The 13,361-nt window shown below is 41.4% G+C and overlaps 1 long non-coding RNA gene across 1 annotated transcript; it reads right to left on the bottom strand.

Annotated features, from left to right (window-relative positions):
- Nucleotides 1–1,523: 1,523 nt before the first annotated feature.
- On the bottom strand, nucleotides 1,524–4,246 carry LOC140204983 (uncharacterized). The gene is made up of 3 exons (XR_011887729.1): nucleotides 4,181–4,246; nucleotides 3,441–3,514; nucleotides 1,524–1,643 (listed from the first exon to the last, which is right to left on the bottom strand). It is a non-coding gene; the product is annotated as an uncharacterized lncRNA (long non-coding RNA).
- Between the last annotated feature and the right edge of the window lie 9,115 nt (nucleotides 4,247–13,361).

Genomic DNA, 13,361 nt, shown 5'->3' with positions numbered 1-13,361 from the left:
GACATACCTGAATATTGTTGGGTAAACCATGTTGTTGGGTAACTACACTGAAAGAATTTGCTAGGGATGCAGCCTTTTCATTGTAGTGTGGGGTTGTTGTGTTGTCTCATAGCCTTTGCCATCCAGTGTGCTCATCACTTCCTGCTATTACGTGGACAGAGTAGGTGGAATTGGGTGAAGGACTATTCAGAAGAAGCTGAGGTAGCATTATTGGCTGAAAATGATTGCAAATGCTTCATCTTCACATACTGAAGTCCATCATCCCAGACAATCACCTTGAAGCTGCCTACTCCCAGTTGGCTATTTAACCATCCGTCATCATTCATGACTGGATATTGAATCTCTGATCCAGGATGCATGCTGCACCCATGCCATTTCCAAATGTAGCTCAGTAAGAAGTAGCTGCCGAGGAAGCATAATAGGTACCTTAGGAGGCTTCCTTAGTCACGCCATGAGACTTTTTTTGGCTAAAGTACTAAAACCACCGTCTTGCAACTGGTTCAAAATGTAGCCAGAAATTGGTGCAGTCTAGGGCTGAAAGGTACATTCCACATGTGAATCCGAATGCCACGTCAACATAAGGTGCTCTGGTGTTAGTATACCCATTCTGTTTTAACGTATAGATTCAAATTGAGTGGATTGCTATTTTGGAGGTAAGTAGCTGTTAATACTTTGCTTGAGTCTTGGACTGCACAGAAGTATGTCTTTTGATTTTGTGTTTGTATATTCTGTGTTTTCACTCCTTTTTATGTCGCCGTTTGCAGGTTTTTTTTGCGTGGGGGGAAGGAGGGGTTGATGCTTGATGTTTTTCTTTGAACGAGTTGGTTCCATGGTTCTTCTTTGTTTCGTGACTGTCTGTGCAGAAGACGAATCTTAGGGTTGAATTGTGCATACATAAAGTACTTTGATAATCAGTGTACCTTGAGACACATATAAGCCAGATCAGGTTGGGAGAGTAGATTTCCAGGTTTTATGGGGATTAATTATTTCTGATCTAAACTTTTCAGTACAGTAATTCAGATTATTTCATTCAATTTAAATTCTCCAGTAGTCATGTTTAGATTAAAGGACACGCAATCCTTGTTTATTGTCATTTAGTAATGCATGCATTAAGAAATGATACAATGTTCCTCTAGAATGATATCACAGAAACACAAGACAGACCAAGACTAAAAAACTGACAAAAACCACGTAATTATAACATATAGTTACAACAGTGCAAAACAATACCGTAATTTGATAAAGAACAGACCATGGGCACAATAAAAAAAAGTCTCAAAGTCTCGAAGGTCCCATCATCTCACGCAGACGGAGAAGGAGGAAGAAAACTCTTCCTGCCATGAACCTCCAGCGTCGCAAACTTGCCGATGCAGCACCCTGGAAGCATCCCACCACAGTCGACTCTTGAGTCCATCCGAAAACTTCAAGCCTCCGACCAGCCCTCTGACACCGAGCACCATCTCTGACCAGCACTTCGACCCCGCCCCGGCTGCCAGCAACAGACAAGGCTGAGGATTTGGGGCCTTCCCCTCCAGAGATTCTCGATCGCAGTGGCAGTGAACCGGGCATTTCAGAAGTTTCTCCAGATGTTCTTCTGTGCTTCTCACGTCTGTATCCATCAAATCAGGATTGTGCATGGCATCCTACTTGACAGATAACAGACATCATCATCACTGGAGAGGCCGCGCGTGCTGTGTCACGCCGCCATCTTCTCCTCCCCTTTTCCTTTTCCTATCCAGATTATTGAATCCAGGTTAGTGAAACACTAGCCAGGTAATGCAACCATTACACCCCATTCCCACACTCATTAGATACAGCTATGTTACTTGTCACAAATACTACTTACTGTAACATTGCACATTCTAAGTCCTACACTCTGTTACTACATTTGGAAACAGCTCCACCTCTACTTAGTCAATCCATTTCACGATTCCTTCAAAAAGCCTCTCTCTGTTCAACTTTCTCTAGCATTAATATTATGCCAATCTATTTTGTCTGTGGTCTTGCATCATTCAGCTGAAGGTCTGTGATTAGTGATGTTCCGCAGGGGCCTGTGTTGGAACATCTGCTGGTTGTGGTGTATTTAAATGATCTGGATGAAAATGTAGATGGGTACATCTGCAGATGATATGAAGATGGGTGGTGCTGTGAATAGCATAGCAGACTGGCAAAGAATACAGTGAGATTTACAGTAGATTAGTTGCAGATATGGGCAGAGAAATGGCAGATGGCGTTTAACCTGGCCATCTTGGTAAGTCAAATGTGAAAGAGACAGTATACTGTTCTGGGCAAAATCCTTAACAGTGGTGATGAGCAGAGGGACCGCAGGGTCCAAGTTCACAGTCCCTGAAAGTGGCTACACGAGGTGGTTGAGAAGGTACATGGCGTTCTTGCCTTTATTAGTTGAGACTCTGAGTTCATGAGTCAGGACGTTATGTTACAGCTTTATAAAGCTCTAGTTTGGCCGTTTCTGGTGCCGTGCATACAGTTCTGGTGCCTCTATTAAAGGAAGGATATTGAGGCTTTGGAGAGGGTGCAGAAGAGGTTTACCAGGATGCTGCCTGGATTAGTAGACATTCTATAATGAGAGGCGGGACAAACTTGGGTTGTTTTCTCTGGAGCGCTGGAAACTGAGGGGAGATCCGATGAAGGTTTATAAGATTTTGAGAGGCATAGATAAAGCAGACAATCAGTATCTTTTATTTTCCCAGGGCTGAAATGTCTAATACCAGAAGGCAAGCATTTTAGGTGAGAGGGGGTACATTCAAAGGCGATGTGAGTGGCAAAGTTTCTTTACGTAGAGAGTGATGGATGACTGCTTGGGGTGGTGGTAGAGGCAGATACATTAGGAATTTTTAAGAGATGTTTAGAAAGGCACATGAATGTATTGGGAATGGAATGATATGGACATTGTGTGGGCATAAGGAATTGGTTTATTTTACTGGTTTAATTGTTTCAGCACACCATTGTGGCTGAAGGGCCTGTACTGTGCTGTACTGTTAATAAAATCTTTCTTTGCAGTGGAAAATAGGGCAATGTTTCTCCTTCCTCCTCACATTGTAACTGCAAATCACATTAATACCCTTCCCTTGTTGTAGCAATGATATATTGCATAGTCAGATTATAATGCTGGTACAAACACCAAACCCAGCCGTCCCAAAGAGCGAGCTTCCAGTTAGTGACACTGGGAACTGTGCGCAATACTTCAAACCTGTGGCAGACACATAAACATTTTCCAGGAACAAGGCATACCTTCTCCAATCCACAAACTCACTTCTACCTTGAGCAGTTATTTACAGAGAAATGACAAACCATGCTTTTAATTACTCTTTGTTTCAGAAAGAAACATCTTAATTTTATGCAATAATGATAAGCTCTCTGCAGAACTGTCATTGCCTTGCTATTAGTAATTATTAGTGATGAAGTATATTTTTTCTGACCTCATTTTCAACAACTCTAGCTGTCTTCTTATTCAAGATATCTTCCTTGGGTATAATGTTGTCAACATCATTACCTAAGAATCAGTACAAAAAGAACAGATTTGGGTAACTCATATTTTCCCTTGTTAATGGAACTTATCTTTTGCAATGTTGTGTACTTAATAGAGTGGCAAGTGAGTATATGTACGTAACCGGGTGACTGTCGGATCTTATTCAGTATTGTTAAAAGTGTACTTAGGCAGCCATCCAGGTAATGCTAGAATAGTTGTCTGTGCCTTTAAGGGAGACGGTGATGTCATTACGCACGCGCGGGATAGTGGGGAGACCATTTTGTTTTTTGCTGAAGACATGGTAAGGCGTTGGACTTGGGTTCCTCCCGAGGCTGGGCATTGTTAGGAAAGATTTCCACGAGTGAAGAAATCAACGCTGGGTAGCGTGGCTTATACCAAGTTCCTCACCACCCAAGTAGGATTACCACTACCGTATTAGTTCTGGTATTTTTATACTGCAAACGCAATTCTGTCCATACACGAGGGTGTGAATTGAAAGTTAAACTGAGATTGTAACAGCAAGAACTGGTTGTAAATTCGTTCGTTTTGTTTCACGACCCTCTTCTGGCACTTAAACATCGAAAACCAATAAAGGAATTAAAACCGTAAAAGTCTTTGTTGTCCTGAGTGTGTACTTTTTCCCCAGGCTACAAAATGTACATTTTTTTAAATCCATCAATCCACTCTTACCACAATAACTGGAATTCAAATCAGTGTCACTCTTCTCTTCTTTGATGCTGTGGTCCCCGTCATCCTGAATGAGAGTTCAACAATATCAGCATTATATCAATCCAAAACAAAATCACGCAACCACTGGTACTGAATCTCACAATACTCGATCCCAGAAATAATGTGTCCATTGCACTCGCCATCATTTCCAAAAGCAGTGGCCAGCATGATGCCACAAAGCAGTATGTTGTGTGAATTTATGTCTGACTGCCTACATTCAGCATTGAAGATGTGACTGAATCCCCAGAGCAAAACAGGCAAATGCTTCAGTCGAAATGGTGGAACCAACACAGAGTTAATGTTTGAAATATAGGGTGCATTAGACCAAAATAACGAACAGTAGAGGAATCAAGGAAATGCCAACTGGAAGGAGAAAACAAAAAAAAGACATAAAGAAAAATAGCGTTTTGTTTCTAAATTTTTGAGCAACTCACTTACTGATGTAATGACAGACAAAACTGTTGTTGGAGGGCTAGAGAGCTTGATTGCTGCTTATTAGCTGTGATCACAGGTGTCATGGTAGCATAGTAGTTAGTATAATGCTATTACAGTGCTAGTGACCCAGGTTCAATTCTGCTGCTGGCTCTGAGGAGTTTTACGCTCCCTGTGACCGCATGGGTTTCCTCTTGGTGCTCCAGTTTCCTCCCACATTCCAAAGATGTACAGGCTGGTAGGTTAATAGATTGCATGGGTGTAATTGCAGCGTGGTCTTGTTGGGTTGGAAGAGTCCTTTACCGTACTGCATCTCTAAAATGATGCTGTTAGTTACTGCACTTAATGCTCCCCAGAGAATTTAGTGGAACACTAATATACAAATTCAACAAGGCCAAAGGCAATACAATGCTTGAGTGAAGAGTCTGTCAACTAGTAAACTCTGGAGATTCACAATTCAAGCCTTTCATTTAACCCTCACTGTAGACTTTGTGGGTCAGTAAACGCTGTGTGTTAAGGGCAAGCCATTAGTTTCCAAGCAAGCTCTGGACTGGTAATTAACATAAAGAAATGTTGTCATATAATCCCCAGCTCTTTTTCAGTGAATGCAGCTCTAATTCATAGCAGTCGATCACATGAAAAGAAGCATAGAACAAATTTAGCCAACATTGAAACATCTTAAACCTTACAAAACTTGTTACAGGCTAATGGATTCCACTAGACACTTCCAACATTCCGATGTCAACAATGGAAGCTATATGGTATATTTTGTAACCCAGGGACACTGCTGATTCATGCTGTATGACTTCATGATGACATTTTAAATGTTAGTCATTCTATTCTGAGCTACTGTACACCCTAACAATATGAAGTCATTCTAAGTTATTGTACTGTGCACAGTTATTTCATGTCTTGGATTTTTTGTTTTATTGATACCCAAAAGATTAGCTCTCTACTTGGCTGTAAAACAACATACCTGTGATACATCTGAAAGTGTGCTCATGGTTTCTGCTTCAAAGCACAGTTTGTTTTTCCTTCTGCTAATAGGATAAACATCTTGCTGAGAAGGTTTGTCAAAAAACATCTGGCGGCAAGTGCCTTCTGCAAATTCTGGATTATCTAGAGTGAAACTCTCTTTCTGATTCTGACAGTCACACATTTCCAAACCTGCGAAAACATCAAACATTTTGTTTAGTAGAAAGGAGTTTTCTTTCTATGAAATAATGGTGACCCCTGTTCAGATACTGGGGGATTGTGAGATCAGGAGCAAAACTGGGGATGGTAGGGGGAGCAGAAAGTTCATCCAATGTTGAGGAAGGGGATAAACGGTAAAGGTGAGTGCAGAACTGAGTGGATAAAGATCCTAGTTCATGGTTATATTAGGAAGATATAGTTGTCTTATCATTCCTGGGCCAAAATGTTCCAAGTTCTCCCCCAAATGCTCCAAACATTGACGGTCAATGAGTCACCCCTTGCTAAATTCCTACCAAGTATCTGGTTTAATCTTCAGATGCTACCTGCAAATGGCTAAGCATCTTACCCATGGGAAGAAAGAACAACTTTCAACTACATGAAATTGAAGCAGACATTACTTTGCAGTTGAATTCGTGGCAATTCATTCATCCATGGAGTTCAAGTAATTAGCCAGAGCTTGTCGAGCATTTTCGTTCAAATTAAGATTATTGTGGGTATAGACAAAATGTTTTCACATAAAGTGAGATCTTCTAAGCGACACAGTTGGGCAAAGGCGCTGTAGAAAAGTTGTGCAGTACTTGGTTCCGTTACCTGACAACACATGAAACAAAATAATATGGGGAGGACATCCGGGTCATCAAGGGAATGGCGGCGTCTAAGAAGGTAAGCTGCCCCAAAGTCGAAATTAGACTAATATTTAGCATTGTATAACTATATCAATAAAAGGGGCAAGGACGACGTCCAAGAACAAGAATAAAAAGTCCACTCAGAAGGCTGATAAATACAAAGAGACACAGCAAGACAAGGGGCCTAGCTCCCCCATGGCTAGCCAGGATGGAGGTATTGAGGAAGAATCAGTGAATCTGACTTTGATTCTCAGAGAGATTTGTGAGTTCTGACAAGATAACAACAAACAGCTGGAAGATATTAAAGGAGAAATAGTAAAAACTAATTTGAGGTTAGATGAAGCCGAAATGAGGATTGTAGGGACAGAGGAGAGGCTGCAAAACGCAGAGGAAGTAATAGAAGAATGGTAAAGCTACAAGAGCAGCTCCAGTGGAAGCTAATAGACCAAGAAGGCCGCTCAAGAAGGGAAAATGTGAGGATCTATGGAGTTCCTGAAGGAGTTGAAGGTAAGCCCAGATTGGTGATTCCCTTTGTAGAGAAGCTGCTTATAGAGAGCCTTGATATACCGGACGCTAAAGACCTACAGATAGAAAGGGCCCACTGCACATTAGCACCACAGCCCCTGGCAGGCGCCCAGCTCAGATCGATTCTAGTCAGATTTCTCAGTTACAGAACGAAGGAAGAGGTGCTTAAACAGGCATGGCAAAAGAAAAGCTTTATGTGGAACAACTGTAAAATCAGTTTAGACCATGATTACGCACCAGGGATCCTTGCCAGACGGAAGGAATACGCAGAGGCATGGAGGGTCCTGAAGGAAAACAACATCAGATTCCAGACCCTGTATCCAGCTCGGCTAAGAGTCTTTTATGACAAAGGGACAAAAACCTACGCTACAGTGGAAGAGGCAACATTGGACCTGGCGGACCAGGGACTACCTATTAAAGTTATCACCCAACCGGAGCCGTTACTGGAGAGGATTTGGCAGAAGTCATGGCAGCCAGTGTGGCGAGGACGCTCCACTCCAACCAGATTGTCAAACTACAAGGAAAAGCTGCAAATATTCAGATGCGAACTTACAGAGAGTATAGATTAATTAAAGAGAAATGACTGAAAAGAGTAAATCGGACTTAAAGGTAAAATGAAAGCTGGTAACTGAAAATAAACCAGACGGAATAACTTGAATGATAGCAATATGGTGGAGACATAAAAAGAGAATTCTTTATGATAGTTCATACTGTGGAGGGCCCTCTAACACAGGGTGAAGATAGAGGTTATCCCTCCGAGCTGAGGCGGGTCGGTGCTCAGGCCTCACTGTTGGAAGTCGGGGAAAATCTTCAAATGTTATACGTTCAAAAATGTCTAGGGTGTGGTTTTATATTCTGGTTTACTGTCGAGAAGGGATTGCTTACTGTTTGTTTAGAAAAGGAGAGTTTTTTTTCTATTAGAGAAAAATGCAAATTGAAATGGTAAAAATAATTTCCTATAATGTTAATGGGGTTTTGAATCCAATTAAGAGAAATAAGGTTATGTCTAAATTGAAAAAAGAGAGGACGCAAATAGCTTTCCTTCAGGAAACATACATGAGCCAATCCGAACATGCAGAATTAAAAAGAATGGGCATTAAGCATGTATTTTATTCATCATATAAATCAGCGGTCCCCAACCACCGGACTGCGGACCGGTACCGGGCCGCAAAGCATACGCTACCGGGCTGCGAGGAAATGATATGATTTGGCAATAGGAGTCAGCTGCACCTTTCCTCACGCCCACTGTTGAGCCATTACGCACACATCATCCATGTCAGCGCGGGAAGGAGATCAACTCCTCGAGCTTGCAAATGACGGCGGGCTGAAAAGTATGTTTGACATAACATCTCTGCCGGCATTCTGGATCAAAGTCAAGACTAAATATCCTGAGATAGCCACGAAAGCACTGAAACGTTGCTTTCATTTCCAACATTTTTCTGCGAAGCGTGTTTTCTCCAATGAATGCAACGAAGACCAAATTGCGGAATAGACTGGACACAAGGAACCCCCTTCGAGTATCGCTGTCTCCGTTCACCCCTCGATAGGACCGTTTTGTTGCAGGGAAACAAGCCCAGGGCTCCCACTGATTCAGCGATATTGGTGCGTTGCAATGATTTTATATGTTCATATGGGAAAAATATCCGCTGTGTGTTTAATATCCAAACGTTAACTTAAAATGATATTGACTTACTTATATAACCATATAACAATTACAGCACGGAAACATGCGATCTCTGCCCTTCTAGTCCGTGCCGAACGCTACTCTCACCTAGTCCCACCAACCTGCACTCAGCCCATTCCTTTCCTGTCCATATACCTGTCCAATTTTTCTTTAAATGATAATATCGAAACTGCCTCTACCACTTCTACTGGAAGTTCGTTCAACACTTACTTCAAGCTCCCATGTCCTCCCCTGATAATTGACTTATCACTATAGTCATGCGAGCAAATATGCGCTGTGTTTAATATTAAATTCATTAGTTAAATCATTTTAGAAACAAAATTGAGTGTATTAGCCACTTATCCCCTATAATCCGATCGTGATTAACCCCTCCCCCCGAATGGAATCGCCAAAACTGATTTGCAGAGAAAAAAGCAACACACATCAAAGTTGCTGGTCAACGCAGCAGGCCAGGCAGCATCTCTTGGAAGAGGTACAGTCGACGTTTCAGACCGAGACCCTTTGTCAGGACGGAGGGTCTCGGCCTGAAACGTCGACTGTACCTCTTCCTAGAGATGCTGCCTAGCCTGCTGCGTTCACCAGCAACTTTGATGTGTGTTGCTTGAATTTCCAGCATCTGCAGAATTCCTGTTGTTTGCAGAGAAAAAAAATCGGCTGGTACAGGCATGTGCTAGTCGCGCATGCTCACTGGTGCCCGCGCAAGGCTTGATGGTCATTGTAGTCTTTGCTGGGTAAACACAACGTATTTGACTGCTACTCTTGTCCGTTGGCAACCCTACTGCACCCCCCCACCCCACGCCGGGTCAACTGGTCCGCAAGAATATAGTCAATATTAAACCGGTCCGCAGTGCAAAAAAGGTTGGGGACCCCTGATATAAATTGAGCCACAAAAGAGGGGTAGCTACTTTAATATCAAGCGCTCTTAATTATGAACATATTTCAGAGACTAAAGACAAGGATGGACGATTTGTAAAAATTACAGGAAGAATAGAAGGTACTGAAATGACATTGTTGAATGTTTATGCTCCACCAGGTTGTGAATGGTCATTCTATAGTCACATTTTTGACCTAATGGTCAGTTCTCAAGGGGTAGTAATCTGTGGAGGGGATTTTAATATTAGGTTAAAGACTGCATTAGATTCTTCAAGAATAGTTACTTAGAGTAAACCTCTAACTAGGAGAGTGAATTCATTGATGGAGGAGTTCGGAATTATAGATGTGTGTCGGGAATTACACACCACTAGTAAAGACTATACACATTACTCTTTCCCTCATTCAGCTTACTCAAGGATAGACTATTTTTTAATATTTAACACAGATAGACTCAGGATAAAAGACTGTAATATTACAACAATTGATCTGTCGGATCATAGCCCAGTCTCTATGTCTCTAATCCTGGAAAGGAAAATGAGGAAAACACTATGTTAAATTCACATATACTCAATAACCCGAAAGTAATGGAGAGATTAAGGGGAGAAATCAAAGAATACCTAGACCTTAATGACACAGGAGAAACATCACCAGTGATCTTATTGAAAGCTGTACTGAGGAAAAATTATTTCCGTTACCACTCACATGAAAAAGTCAATGCACAAAAATTAGCAGACCCTCAAGGAAAATTTAAACAACTTCAAGTTGAGATAGCAACAAAATTAATTCTAATTTAAAACAGGAAATTAAGAAATTGCAGTGTGAAATTGATGATATTTATATATTGGAAACTCAAAAGAAATTTTCTTTACCAGAGACAAAAGAATTATGAAGTAGGGGGTAAATCAGCTAGATTATTAGCATATAAACAACAAGCAGACAATACAATTCATAAAATAAAGAATCCAAAAACAAAGCTTGTGGAGAGTACAATAGGGAAAATTAAAGAAAGTTTTGCAATATATTATTGAGAGCTGTCTTCTAAACCCCGGGCTTCCAATGAGCACTTTCCTGAATTCTTTAGATCCACCCAAGCTCACAGATTTAGAAAATGAATGCCTATTAGAACCAGTAGCTGCCAAAGAACTGAATGCGGCCACCTCTAGATTAAAGGCTGGAAAGTCTCCAGGTTCTGATGGGTTTAGCTCAGAGTGGTACAAATCGCTGAAGTCACAGTTAGCCCCATTATTACTAAACACCTTTAATTGGATCTTACAGAGAAGAGAAATTCCACCTTCCTGGAGAGAAGTGATTATTTCAGTTATTCCTAAGAGGGTAAAGATAAACTCGAATGTGGTAATTACCGGCCAGTCAGCGTTCTTAATTTGGATTAAAAATTATTTACATCTATATTAGCGCACAGACTGGAAAAGCTTCTACTTGGCCTCATCCACTTAGACCAGACTGGAATTATTCAACAAAGACAAACTCAGGACAGCATAAGAACTTTACACATACTAGAACAGGTTACTAAGAATGGGACAGAGACAATGTTAGTGGGATTAGACGCTGAGAAAGCTTTTGATTCAGTTAGTTGGGTATTCCTATACAGAGTGTTAGGAAGATTCGGCTTTCAAGAAAAGTTTATTAAAGTAATCCAGACTTTATATGACAGCCCTACAGCTCGAATTAAGATAAATGGGGACCTCTCTGACTCCTTTATTTTAGAGAGAGGAACTAGACAGGGATGCCCAATTTCTCCTCTCCTTTTTGCACTATACATTGAACCTCTTGCTCAACTAATAAGACAGAGTGAAGTTGTAAAAGGTATCAAGGTGGCAGGTATTGAACAGAAAGTGGTGTTATTCGCAGATGACATTTTAGTCTATCTGAGCGAACCAGAAAAATCATTTATAGGATTTTTTACACTGTTGGATGAGTTCGGGAAAATATCAGATTATAAAATTAATGTAAAGAAAATGCAGGTTATGTCCCTAAATTATACAACATCCAAAAAACTGCAGGATTCATATGATCTTAAGTGGGAAGCTAAATCATTAAAATATTTCAGAATAACCCTGCCAAAAGATCTCCCAACGTTGTCACAGGTAAGTTATAGGCCATTAATTTCAGAGATAAAAGCAGATATACATAGATGGAATCTTATACCCTTTTTAAGTTTAAATTCAAGGATAAATACCATAAAAATGAATACTCCCCCTCGGTTACTTTATCTTTTCCGGACTTTACCTGTGGAGGTGGATGATAATCAATTCAGGGAGTGGGAGAAATGGATTTCCCGCTTTATCTGGCAAGGAAAGAAACCTAGAATCCGATCTAACACCTTACAGTTAGGGAAGGAAGGACGAGGTATGGCACTTCCTTGCTTGAGAAATTATTATTTTGCTACACAGATAACCCCTCTGTTATATTGGTGTAATAGGGAATATAAGGCTAGATGGAAGAAAATGGAATTTGGATTGATTGACAGTTTTCCTCTACAGGCCTCAATAGCAGATAAAGGATTGATGGCCCAATTGGAAAAGTTTAAAAGTGGGAGAAAGAGGCGAGGTTGGTACTTTCAGAGGAGGCTTGGGGGAAAATATGCAGCTGTCAGTGGTCTTCGACTAACCCTTTGACTTGGAGAGAACATTGTTGGAAAAATATTATAAGATACTTCAAGACCCCATATCAGGAAAAATATAAAGACACAAACTTGGCGTGTTGGAGAAGGCGTGGCTCCAAGGAGGCAAATCATTTCCATATTTTTTGAGATTGCCCTAAATTAAGTTTATTTTGGAAGGGTATTCACAGAACATTAGTTAAGGTATTTAAGATCCAGATACCTCTGAACTTTGAGACTCTTTATTTGGGACATAGAAACATAGAAAATAGGTGCAGGAGTAGGCCATTCGGCCCTTCGAGCCTGCACCGCCATTTATTATGACCATGGCTGATCATCCAACTCAGAACCCCGCCCCAGCCTTCCCTCCACACCCCCTGACCCCCGTAGCCACAAGGGCCATATCTAACTCCCTCTTAAATATAGCCAATGAACTGGCCTCAACTGTTTCCTGTGGCAGAGAATTCCACAGATTCACCACTCTCTGTGTGAAGAAGTTTTTCCTAATCTCGGTCCTAAAAGGCTTCCCCTCTATCCTCAAACTGTGGCCCCTCGTTCTGGACTTCCCCAACATCGGGAACAATCTTCCTGCATCTAGCCTGTCCAATCCCTTTAGGATCTTATACGTTTCAATCAGATCCCCCCTCAATCTTCTAAATTCCAACGAGTACAAGCCCAGTTCATCCAGTCTTTCTTCATATGAAAGTCCTGCCATCCCAGGAATCAATCTGGTGAACCTTCTTTGTACTCCCTCTATGGCAAGGAAGTCTTTCCTCAGATTAGGGGATCAAAACTGCACACAACTCCAGGTGTGGTCTCACCAAGGCCTTGTACAACTGCAGTAGTACCTCCCTGCTCCTGTACTCGAATCCTCTTGCTATAAATGCCAGCATACCATTCGCCTTTTTCACCGCCTGCTGTACCTGCATGCCCACTTTCAATGACTGGTGTATAATGACACCCAGGTCTCGTTGCACCTCCCTTTTTCCTAATCGGCCACCATTCAGATAATAATCTGTTTTCCTATTTTTGCCACCAAAGTGGATAACTTCACATTTATCCACATTAAATTGCATCTGCCATGAATTTGCCCACTCACCCAACCTATCCAAGTCACCCTGCATCCTCTTAGCATCCTCCTCACAGCTAACACTGCCACCCAGCTTCGTGTCATCCGCAAACTTGGAG

This window comes from Mobula birostris, chromosome 1, assembly GCF_030028105.1.
Source record: "Mobula birostris isolate sMobBir1 chromosome 1, sMobBir1.hap1, whole genome shotgun sequence".
NCBI classification, from domain to species: domain Eukaryota; kingdom Metazoa; phylum Chordata; class Chondrichthyes; order Myliobatiformes; family Myliobatidae; genus Mobula; species Mobula birostris.
The sequence above is the reverse complement of the archived record's forward strand: the minus strand, read 5'-3'. Positions and strand labels throughout refer to the sequence as shown.